At 39.9% G+C, this 12,742-nt stretch overlaps 1 protein-coding gene across 2 annotated transcripts in view; it reads right to left on the minus strand.

Annotated features, from left to right (window-relative positions):
• TRAPPC9 (trafficking protein particle complex subunit 9) overlaps positions 1–12,742 on the minus strand; it is a 1,774,054-nt gene that overhangs the window by 615,159 nt on the left and 1,146,153 nt on the right. The gene's annotated exons all lie outside the window — the stretch shown is intronic.

Here is a 12,742-nt window from a genome sequence, read left to right on the forward strand (position 1 = left end):
CAAGCCGAGCTCACAGAGACCCAAAACGGTCTTGAGAAACAGGCAGGCAATGAGAAAACAAAGCACCTACAGTGGGTATGCAAACTCTCAGCCTTCAGGTAGAGAAGCAGCTAAGCTAACCACTTGACCAAAACAGCAGGTCAGACCCCGGAATACGCAGAAACCACAAGGTAAATCCTAAATACAATGCAACCGCATCGCAAAGACAACTGAAGACAGAGCCCTCAAGTCACAGATAACTCAGAATATCGAAATATTCAAAGATCGAACATGTGCAGCAAGCCCAGATAAGTGAACACCTGAGGCAACCCACACGCTACAGTCATGCCAGACTGCTAAACATCCACTAAACAGTGGGCACATCACAGGCTATCCAAAAGCAATCAGTCCTTCTCTAATATCTTGAACATAAAGAAGGCCAAAACCTCAAGAAGGCTCACCAAACCTTAAAAGGCAGAGGACGACCACATATCTCAGATCCTGCTCCACACCGGGCCAGCCCGAGCGACAGGCAGGTCTGAAAAACAGGGGAACAGAAAGGACCCCAAACACCAACCCCTAGGGAAGGATGGAATGGGGTGAACTCAGTCGACCCAACAGAACTCGGGTGCTAACCCAAGAGCTCCCTCAAATAGTTACTGCCAAAGAAAACCCATAGAAAATGAACATCACAAATGCAGAAGATTCCTATGAAAACCCATTATAACTGACAGTCTCAACATAGAGATTCCAATCTCCACAGAAGGAACAACACAAGTTTCCAGAAAGCAAACTGCTCACCCTTACAGAATAAAATTACCTGTTCCAACTTCCTGCACACAGGACAACAACCCTCCAGAGAGAGGAACCCCTTCATAAGGACCAACCCCCACCCCCCCAAAGGGAAGGGCACATATAAGAACAGTGCACATGCTCACAAGGCATGAGCCAAGTCTGATGAAAACAAAAGCCGAATGAAAGTTATCCAGATGTCCCGAAGAACACAGAAAGAACTCCCCACGAAGGGGAATATACAATGTTCAAAGGATAAGGGAAGCCATACGTAGCGCATTCAAGAGTGCCCAGAACCTGGCCAAACTGCTAATAGGCTTAACTAGCCATTCCTTAGGCCATAGCTTATGTTCCCTGGGAAAAACTGAACAGCCACAGGATCATAAGTTTCCGGACTTCCAGAAAGATCCCAAACAAAACTATAGGCCCGAGCCCCAGAATGTTTTATAACAAACAACACTTCAGGGAACACAAATACCCCGTCTCAACAATCAGACCTAACCGGGGAATAACCGGACTAACCCGGAGAAGGGGAACAAGACTCACTCACAAATCTCAACCCAAAAGGAAGAGAACACCCCCTACAAGAGTCCAAACACTCCAAAAAAGGAGCTGGAGCACGACAGAGGCATGCCAAGACTCTAGAAACCAAGGGAGAACCTTGAGGAGCAAAGTCACTTGAAGAGCGAGTAGAACCAAGGCAAGTCTCCAAATCTCCTCAGAGTGCGCAACCAGAGGACCACACCCAAGGAAAAAGAATGCAGAGCACCCCAAACCTCGGTAGAACAAAAACCCCAAGCGAAGCATGGAGAAGGAGACATAGCCTAACGTCCCTGAGTCCTCCACCTTCCAACCCACACGGGGAAGGAAAACACTCCCATTCCCAACAAAATAACGGAAAATAGAGAGTGTCACAGCAGAACTTCACCGAATCCCAGTTGACCAGCTAGAGGGGCTAACACCCACCCCTCACGGACCCTCAGGCCCTCACAGCATGCATAGCTGAACTTGTAAAAGAAAAACAAGGAATAACACAATAATGTGAAACACTCTGCGCCTCAACCAGAACTCAGGGTCAATACTATCAAAGCCGCAAACAGTCATCCCCAAAGATGGGGAATAAAAAGCAATTTTTTTTTTTTTATAAAACATAGGACTAACATGTCCTCACGTCAAACAAACTTCCGTAGAAGTAAACTGTGCGATCAGAAATTGCGAGTATTGATTACAGAAAAAATTCCCAAAGGAAATACATAAACATGAGCTCAAATAAAAAATCATCCTAACCGGATTAAAATAAAAGCTAAGGCAACCCTTAGATTATCGCCCAAGAAGAACAGACACACCCGCAGAACCAGGATCATGTTCTTCCAGCTCAGGACTGGAAAGGATACTCAATAAACAAAGCTATAAGACGATTACTTTAGCCTCAAATACAGTAGCTAATTCTGTGAGCCATTCAAAGTAAAAGACTGAGAATTCCCGTATCCTTTAAGGATGGGATCCTCCAACAACGCCAGAATGTGCCTCAAAAGGACAAAAAGGTGCAGAAGTCTATAACGAAAGGCACAGCAAACCCTCGCCGGAGCAGAAGACGACCCCGAAGGTTGACCCCCTGAAGCCCCAGAGACATTTCCCCTGGTAGCTGAGCAGGACATCCCATGCCTAAAAAGCCCCGGTCAACCGAACATGTACAGTATCGTAAGCACACTTCTGGTAGCTGCAGATGCGCCAGCACCATAATAATGGACATGCAAAAACATGCCATAACCCCCGGGGTGAACAAGCCACCTTCCAGAGAAGGATAAGCAAAATCTGGGTTACCTACATGTGTAGTAAGAGTTGGTGATAGGAAACTCGAAAACGGGGCCCCCAGAGACGGATGGCTCAGTGACTCCTTGATTCCCTGATCCCGAGGAATTGAGCACTCTAAAACGGCATTCTGAACATAACTGAAGGGCATGTATCACCCGGGCCAATTCGTTTTCCTCACGAGAAATAGACTCTGAGTCAGAGACGTTCGTCTCCACATTATCAGAATCCTCCATAATTGGGATATTGAATACAAAAAACGAACCAAATAAGAAAAGTAAATGGCACCTGACACCCACAATGGCTGGGGCGCTCACCACCTCCTAGGACCCTAACACCAGCAGACCAGAAATGTTCCGTCGCCACATGGTCAGGAATGCGGAAATGGAGAGTCAAACCTGACCACGCCTGGTCACCAGGTGCACCGTGCGGTCCAAAAAGCGTGCTCAACCGTAAAGGCCACGTCACTTCCAAAGGATGTTATGTTCCATAGCCAAGAGCCTAAATAACACTACACATAAGCAGGTTAAGTCACATAACAAACATGATTAAACCCCCACCTGTTCAATAAACCCCCTCAGAAGATATTAACCCTTGATTCCAAGATACAAAAGGAGCCTCACTGAGGCCCTGAGTTATAGTTAGTCCCGCAAGGTGGTAGCCTCTCGGGAAAACATTTGTAATACAGACAATTATAACAAAATTAAAATGAAACAGACACTGGAATCTACGCCGTGGAACAGGAACACGGCCCTTCAAGTGTAACAGATAATAGCATCACCTCTGCCATGGACTTGAGAGAAGAAGCAGGCAGCAAAACTCGTCAATGCTGATTGCTTGTGGAGCTGTTAATATGAGTCGGGATGGTTTCATTGAAAGACTCTCCCTGCATCTCCGGACTCTAACTTTCATCCAGGCTCTTACTGAGAGGCTGACAGGACTACTTAAAACTACAGTCCCATGCCGAAGAGTACTACCCTCCATAACAAACTATCGAAAACTTCTGACACTTCTCTGCCAACCTCCTAAGACGAAAGGCAAAGAATGACTGGGGGATGAGGGCAGTGGGAAGGGTATTTAAGCCTTTGGCTGGGGTGTCTTTGCCTCCTCCTGGTGGCCAGGTTCTGAATTCCCAAAAGTAATGAATGCAGCTGTGGACTCTTACCATTGATGAAGAAAATATTCCTTTTGCAAAAGCAACATTTGTGCCCCACTGAGTAAAACCAGCACACACAAATGGAGCTTCCATAAGACATGGCATGAGAACTAGCGCAGCGAAGGGGGTATGTCACACAGCGATGGCAGCAAATTGTAAATATATATGTATAGGATTTTGTATATATATATATATATATATATATATATATATATATATATATATATATACTGTATATATTTATGTGTATATACAAATATTAACACATGAAAATATATGTATATAAGCATATACAAATATATTTACAGGGAACACTCAGTTCCTATTAACCGCAATGTAAAGGCACTTTTCATTGCCATTTTATTTTTTTCTAAAACCCCACACCCGCCAACTTTAGCCCCCCCCCCAAACTTCCTAGTGCAGTTATTTTATAAAAAAATAAAAATGCTACTATCTTTATTTTTTAATAAAGTATATTACACTTGATTATGGGTCCATTTGGGGCACATTTATAAAAATAACCAGAGATCTGACCTCTGGTTAATTTTTGTAAGCACTAATTGTAATGGCTCGTTATTTATTGCACACCCGCAAACGGGCAAATTTGTAATGTAATGCAAATGTAAAAGCTGCCCAACTTTAGAGTGGGGATCATACTTCCATTGCTATTTATCAGTACACTATAGACATGACATTGCCCAACTACAAACCATATCTGCCACTAACCTGGCTGTCAAATAACCCCACACAAACCCTAAAAAAACTGTTCACCAACACCCTCCCACACAAGTTAATATCACACACACAAACATCAAACACAAGATACAACCCCCAAAATTCTATTAACCCTCTGCTAATTCTCCCACTATAGCTGGTACATTTAAAATCTGACCCCTTACATGAATGTCTACCACAAAAAACACCCCTAATACCCTAACTCCCCCCAAATCAAACTCATTTATTTATAAACTGATCTCAAATTGAAGAAAACATCTACCCTTCCCTTGCATACTTGTCACTATATACTGTTCTTCTTAAGGGTTTTCTTCTGGATTTATTTATATATATATTTTTTTTTACATCCCTGATTAGTTAATCAGGTTAAATAATGCAGAATGTTTTAGGAGTCAATGTCAAATGTGGGTTTGGACAACAGTCAAGAAATACCATCACCATCCTTTTATACTTGCTCCTAAAGACAGTAATTGATATTTCTATTACTATTGAGCCTTGGGATATGTGGGTTTACTGTGGTTGCTTGCACACAACTATTGATAGCAACAGAATTGTCAAAACCTTTCTTTTCTGTAGTGGCAAACAACGGATCTATGTTTTACCCCCCCCCCCCCCATATCACATCAACGTAATCTTAAAAACTGGTCTGTATCAAAATTGTTAGCACAGCCTAAAAAATGGCAAAACCCTTCATTAGTGCCTACATCAGAAATATTATCTACTGCAATACTGCACAAAAGTCTTCAAAGCAATAACAAGGTGTGTATATCCCTTTAAAAGGTACACTAAAGTCAAAATTAATCTTTCATGATTTAGACAGAGCATGTATAATTAAACAACTTTCCAATTTACTTCCATCAGTTTGTGCAGACTTTTTATATGCACACTGTCTGAGGCACCAGCTGCTACTGAGCATGTGAAAGTGTTCACAGTGTATACGTACTGTATATGAGTCTGCAGTAATGCAAGAGTAGTAAGTGTGTTGTGAAATAAAAATTAAATTTGAGATAATAACTTTCTATCAACAGAAAAAATCTCCGGCACAGTGTTTTCATTAAACTTAGAAAACATTTTTCTAACGCAACAGCCATAGAAATGCAAATGAACTAGCTGCACTGAGCTTATGGGCACAGCGAACAAACAAAACAACCTCTGCAATATAGGTCTAAGATCTAACTATGACCGTATGTTGGGAACTAGCTAATAAAATTCTCTTACAATGTTTTCATGGAGCAGATGGGTTGATTTAGCCAAGCGCACACACAAGTGTCTAGAAAGAACAAGCAGCTGTTGTGTACAAGCGCTCTTACCTACACTAACGGCTTGTTTGAAACCTGGGCAAAGACAAAGCATGAGAATACTGCACTTATAATCAATGCATGCATTAAAGGGACATAGAACCTCAACATTTTCTTTACTGATTCAAATAGAACATACAATTTTAAACAACAAATGTGCTTCATTCTCTTGGTATAGTTTGTTGAAAGAGCAGCAATACACTACTGTTTGCAAAATGAACACATTGATGAGCCAATCACAAGAGGCATTAATGTGCAGCTAGCTTCCAGTAGTAAATCACTGCTTTTGAGTCTACCTAGGTGTTTTCCTCAACAAAGGATACTAAGAGAATGAAGCAAATTAGATAAGACAAGTAAATTAGAAAGATGTTGACATGCTTTATAAGAATCATGAAAGTTACATTTTGACTTTACTGTCCTTTTAAGGCAGGACTTTATATCACAATAAACTACCCATCACATATTTACACATACTTAAAATGTAGATATATAAAAAAAAAAATACATTCTTCATTTTCTGCCCATTTTTCCTGTAATTAACTTCTCACCTCTCCCAGGAGGCTTAAGTACATCATGCAAACGTAATGGGAACTAACTTTATTTTATTTTTAATATAATCTTACCCTGGCAAGAAAAACTGGTTTTGTTCTTTGAAACCACAACCCATTATAACGGGTTGAGCTTGTGGGGAAATTAGACTTCCTTATTGTATAACTTTCTGTACAGACACATGCTTCTTTATATTATCTCTGTCTGTATACCAAAGTCCAATACCTAGAGGGAACAATTGAAATTACATATATTACTTATCTCTCCTAACCCCAACTGGGAGTGTAATTTATTCTGCTAGCTATGTTTACACATGTTTTCTATAGCCAATAGAAAGTATAAAAAAAACTTATAGTATATGAAGGGTTACCAAAGGCAAATTAAGCTATTTAGACTGTCAAAATAAAGTTAAACAAAATATTTCTAAACAATTTAATACACTCCAGCAAGTAAATGGACCACTGGGAACAAATTAAAGGTACACTGTCCCTTTAAAGTTTCCACACAGTCTATTAATTTAAAAATTAAACTTAAATATAATTTCCCATAAACTGCTGATAAAGTATATATAATCACTTAAAACACTTTATAATGCACTTTATTCTATTTTCCTGAAATGCAGCTCATCAAAATTTAGGTTTTTCCATTACCCATATAAAAAGAGAGTGAGAGATTTATGTATAGTAAGATTACAATATTAATAGCTTAAACATAATGGGTCAGGAGAGAGGAGAGAAGAAAGAAGAGAGAGGAGAGAAATTAGAGAGAGAGAAAGAGAGAGGAAAGAAATTAGAGAGAGAGAAGAGAGAGAGAAGAAAGAGGAGAGAGAAAGGAGAGAGGAAAGGAGGGAGGAAAGGAGAGAAGAGAGAGGAGAAAAAGAAGAGAGAGAGGAAAGAGAAGAGAAAGAGAGGAAAGAGAAGAGCGAGAGTAAGGAAAGAGAAAAGAGAGAGAAGAGCGAGAGAGAGAGGAGACAGAAGAAAGAAGAGAGAGAAGAAAGAAGAGCGAGTAGAGTGAAGAGCGAGAAGAGAGAGAGGGAGAAGAGAGAGAGCGAGAAGAGAGAGAGCGAGAAGAGAGAGAGCGAGGAGAGAGAGCGAGGAGAGAGAGCGAGGAGAGAGCGAGAAGAGAGAGCGAGAAGAGAGCGAGCGAGAAGAGAGAGAGCGAGAAGAGAGAGAGCGAGAAGAGAGAGCGAGGAGAGAGAGCGAGAAGAGAGAGAGCGTGAAGAGAGAGTGTGAAGAGAGAGCGAGAAGAGAGAGAGAAAAGAGAGGAGAGAAGAGAGAGAGAAAAGAGAGGAGAGAACAGAGGAGAGAAGAGAGAGGAAGGATAGGAGAGAGAGAGAAGAGAGAGGATAGAAGAGAGAGAGAGAGAGAGAGGAGAGAGAGAGGAGAGAGAGAGGGCTATATATATATACATACATACGGATCTGCAAGAAATGTACATCTGTATTCTGACTTTTGACATGTTTTTCCTGCTGAGAGTTCTTTGGGAGAATACGATTAACACTACATTTGCACGTTTCCTACTATAACTATATGGGTAAACAAGTTTCTTCTCTCAGACCGAACCCTGTAAAGAAGCTGCATGCTGAGTTCATTTGTGCCGCTAATGGTACAAAAATAGGTCCAACCCATTAACTGCTACAAAACTGTCTGTCCAAACCAGGGAGACAAATATGAGAAAAATACTAACCAATGACCTGAAGAAGATTAAGTTATGTCTTTTCAAAATATAACTACAGTGGTCAACAGAATACAAGCTATTTTTTTTTTCTTTCAATTTATAGGTAGCAAACAAAACAATAGATCCTAAAAGTACATTTTTATAGATGCACCAACCATGACTAACTCACCGTTACTCGCCGCGGGCGAAATGGTGTCCGCTGTCACTATGTACTAATAATCCCCCCATAAATAGACACGTCTAGCCCGCCACGAGCAGTGGCGGAGTATTGATAAATTTGACGCCTTGCCCACCACGACTAAGCTAATGTACTTAAATGTTAGTAGAATAATTATAAAGATTGACAACTAATACGATACAAATTAAAAATATACAACGCCTTACTCTTTAATTACAGTCGACAAATTCGGCGCAATTTATGTACATGGAAATTAAAAACGACAAATTAGACACCAGTTATGCTTACCTAGAAGACATCCTTCAGGCATATCTCTGTCCTCGACCTTCCGGTATAAGCCAGTCTGCCTTAAGATGTAAGAATCATGACATGAGCCTGGGTAGTTAGAACGGACACTGATTATCCTCATGTTGGGGTCACAGACCATCTGGACATTCAAGGAATGGAAATGCTTTCTATTCCTATAGATCTCCGCAAGAGCTTGAAGTGGTCTTACAGCAACATGGGTACAGTCTATGGCCCCTAGGACATTGGGCCTCTCCGCCATCCTATAGAAATTTGACTTTATGGATTGCCATTCCTCTGGGGTAGATGGCAAACAAACATATCGAGGAAAAATAACCATCGTAGTCCCTATGACTTTTGATAAGTGGCATGAACAAGCAGATTGACTCATTCCAATAATGACGCGGAAATTGAAGTGAGCGGACAAATAGATTTTTTTAGTACCTTAGTTTATGGCGAGTTGTTGGTCAAATGTGTCTAATTACAGTGAAAAATGGAAAGGTAGCGAGGTTTGGCGGATAAGTACGCTCGCAATTTTAAATAAGCAAGTTTGAACATAGTTGACGACTTCGTACATTTCAGTTTGTGAGTTTTGACGCAAGATTTTTTGCGGGTAGCTCGCCGACTGCTTAGTACATGGAGCCCTAAATAGTTGGAAGTGGTGCTGTGTATCTTGACTAGCAAAAAAGAACAGCAACAAAGCGATACACTTTAGAACTTTCAGGCCCGGATTCTAAAAAGATCCCTGGGCTGGTGAGATTCTATAAGAATGCTCGCCAGCCCTATGTATTGCTAAGGGGGAGAATACCGCATTTTGGTATGGGAAGGACATGCAAACATTACTACATTTAAGTACAATGGATGTGCAAAAAAAAGTACAAAATATAAAGTTTTAAAACATTCAAGTTCCCCCCTGTACTTTGCCATCCATTGTGTATGGGAGACATCTCGCTACTCGCAGGGACAGACCCTTTTTTTTATAGAATTCCATGAGGGTTGCCCCAGCGAGTGTTGGCATAGAACACCAAGTCTTGACTGGTGATTTCTTTACAATCAGAGCCTAAGGGGTAAATTTAAAGAGAGGCTGTAGCGTATCATGTCCACTCGATCTCGCTAAATGCCGACAGCATTAACACTGCACAAGCATTTCTAGTGAAATGATTGTGCAATGCCGCCCTCTCCTCAGTGGCGGCAAATCTGACGCTAGCAGGGGCCGTCAATCATCCTGATCGTATCTTACGACCGCGCTTCCTAACTTCCGTTTCTGGCGGACCAGAAACGATGGGGCTCCAAAGCAGCACATGCCCTAAGTCTTAACTCTTGAGTGTCAAAAGAGAAAAAATAAAATGCTAAACTGAATCACTTTTTCTATCTTTTTTTATTTTTTATTAATTTTCTTCCAAAGTTAAGATTTATTTAATAAAATTCCTGGTGGTTCACAAACATTGCGTGCAGTTGTTATTTGCAATTTCTATAGACATGGAGCAGATTTGTGAGAGTCAGTATTCTGGCATGATTGCACACTATGGGCCTAAATATATCTCAAATTTGCCATTCCAAAATCAAATGCGGAAAACAGCACACACCATGTACGTGTGCAGGCCGGGAACTCAGGATTACCAAATCCAAAATATAATGAAGGAAAGGTGTAATTTCAGACTCTATTATTAAAAAGGGACCTTTATTTCTTTATATGATGGCCTAAGGGAATACAGACAACATTTTGGACCTACTATAGCCCCTTAAAGGGACAGTAAACACCAAAAATGTTACTGTTTAAAAAGATAGATAATCACTTTATTTACTATTCCCCAGTATTGCATAATCTACACTGTTATATTAATATACTTTTTACCTCTGTGATTACCTTGTAGCTAAGCTTCTGCTGACTGCCCCCTTATCGCAAATCTTTTGACAGACTTGCATTTCAGGCAATTAGTGCTGACTCTTAAATAACTTCACGTGCATGAGCACGTTATCTATATGAAACACATGAACTAACACCTTCTAGCTGTGAAAAACTGTCAAATGCATTCATATAAGAGGAGGCCTTCAGGGGCTTAGAAATTAGCATATGATCCTACCTAGGTTTAGCTGTTAACTAAGAATACCAAGAGTACAAAGCAAATTTGATGATAAAAATAAATTAGAAAGTTGATTACAATGACATGCCCTATCTGAATCATGAAAGTTTAATTTGGACTTTTCTATCCCTTTAATCGTGTCTGACATCAGTGGTGTCAGTGAGTGAAATGCCAGGCGGACCCTTGCATGGGCAGCATTCACTGAATTCTGTAAGAAAAGTGGCTAAATCTGGAAGTCAGTGTGAGAGGTGAATGGGAATCCACATAAAGTAATTAAGGAAGAACAAAGAACTGATGGCAACATGTTTTCCCTCCAGTTTTGTATGAAACTGCAAATTTTAAAACGTCTTCAGATCTCATTTTGTCTCACCAAAAATGAATATGCGCCCAAGGTAAACCCCTCTTCTGCCATTTCACCAATACTGTAAGAGCCATTTTACACAAGAAATATACAGAACCTTTTGAATTTTAACCTCTTAAAGTGATAGTAAATCCTAGCGTTTGTGAAAAAAAAAATTCTTACCTGAAGTTTTTCAAATTGACTTTTTTTCGAAATTGCGGGCTGTTAGGCTCGCGGGTGAGCAAAAAGCTATAATTTATTGCGTCATTCTTGGTGCGAGACTTTTTTGGTGCGAGAATTACATTTGTTGACGTATTTTCGTCATTTCCGGCGAGAATTTTCACGTAGTTGCCTCATCTATGATGCTCGTGTTTGTTGCAGACGTTTTTGGCACCAAAAAATATTTTGTCAGTTGTGGGCGTCATACTTGGCGCCAGACATTTGACATTATTTAAGTCTTCATGTATTTTTGCTTCTGGTTTCCAGAGGCTTATTCTGTTTGCATTTTTTCCCATTCCTGAAACTGTCATATAAGGAAATTGATAATTTTGCTTTATATGTTGTTTTTTCTATTACATATTGCAAGATGTCCCAATCTGACCCTGTATCAGAATCTACTTCTGGAATGCTGCTGCCTGATGTCAGTTCTACCAAAGCTAAGTGCATTTGTTGTAAACTTGTGGTAACTGTTCCTCCGGCTGTAGTTTGTGTTAGTTGTCATGATAAACTTTCTAAAGCAGACAATATTTCCATTAGTAGTAGTCCATTACCTGTTGTTGTTCCTTCAACATCTAATGTTCAGGATATTGCTGTTAATGTGAGAGAATTTGTTTCTAATTCTATTCAGAAGGCCCTGTCTGTTATACCACCTTCTAATAAACATAAAAGGTCTTTTAAAACTTCTCATAAATTCGATGAATTTTTAAATGACCGACAGCATTATGATTTATCTATCTCTGATGAGGATCTATCTGGTTCAGAAGATTCTTCCTCAGATTATGACACTGACAAATCTTCATATTTATTTAAAATGGAGTATATTCGTTCTTTATTAAAAGAGGTGTTGATTGCATTAGATATGGAGGAAACTAGTCCTCTTAATATTAAAGCCAGTAAACGTATAAATGCGTTTTTTAAACCTCATGTAGTTATTCCAGAATTTTTTTCCGGTTCCTGATGCTATTTCAGATGTAATTTCTAGGGAATGGAATAGTCTGGGTACTTCATTTACTCCTTCTTCAAGATTTAAGAGACTGTACCCTTTGCCGACTGATAGATTGGAGTTTTGGGAAAAGATCCCCAAAGTTGATGGGGCTCTCTCTACTCTTGCTAAGCGTACTACTATTCCTACGGCAGATAGTACTTCTTTTAAAGATCCTTTAGATAGGAAGCTTGAATCTTATCTAAGGAAGGCTTATTTATGTTCAGGTTATCTTCTTAGGCCTGCTATTTCTTTGGCTGATGTTGCTGCGGCTTCAACTTTTTGGAAGGAAACTTTAGCGCAACAAGTACCAGATCCTAATGTATATAGCTACCCTATAATTGTTTTGTTGTACTCCCCCTTTGTTTATAGCGCTGCGGAATCTGTTGGCGCTCTACAAATAACCAATAATAATAAAAATAATAATATAGCACTGTTAGGCTAATTCAACATGCTAATAATTTCATTTGTGATGCCATTTTTGATATCATTAGAATTGATTTCAGGTATATGTATTTAGCTATTTTAGCTAGAAGAGCTTTATGGCTTAAATCTTGTAATGTGTATATGACTTCTAAGTCAACGTTGCTATCTCTATCTTTCCAATGTAATAAATTATTTGGTTCTCAGTTGGATTCTATAATTTCAACTGTCAC

This window comes from Bombina bombina, chromosome 5, assembly GCF_027579735.1.
Source record: "Bombina bombina isolate aBomBom1 chromosome 5, aBomBom1.pri, whole genome shotgun sequence".
Lineage (NCBI taxonomy): Eukaryota > Metazoa > Chordata > Amphibia > Anura > Bombinatoridae > Bombina > Bombina bombina.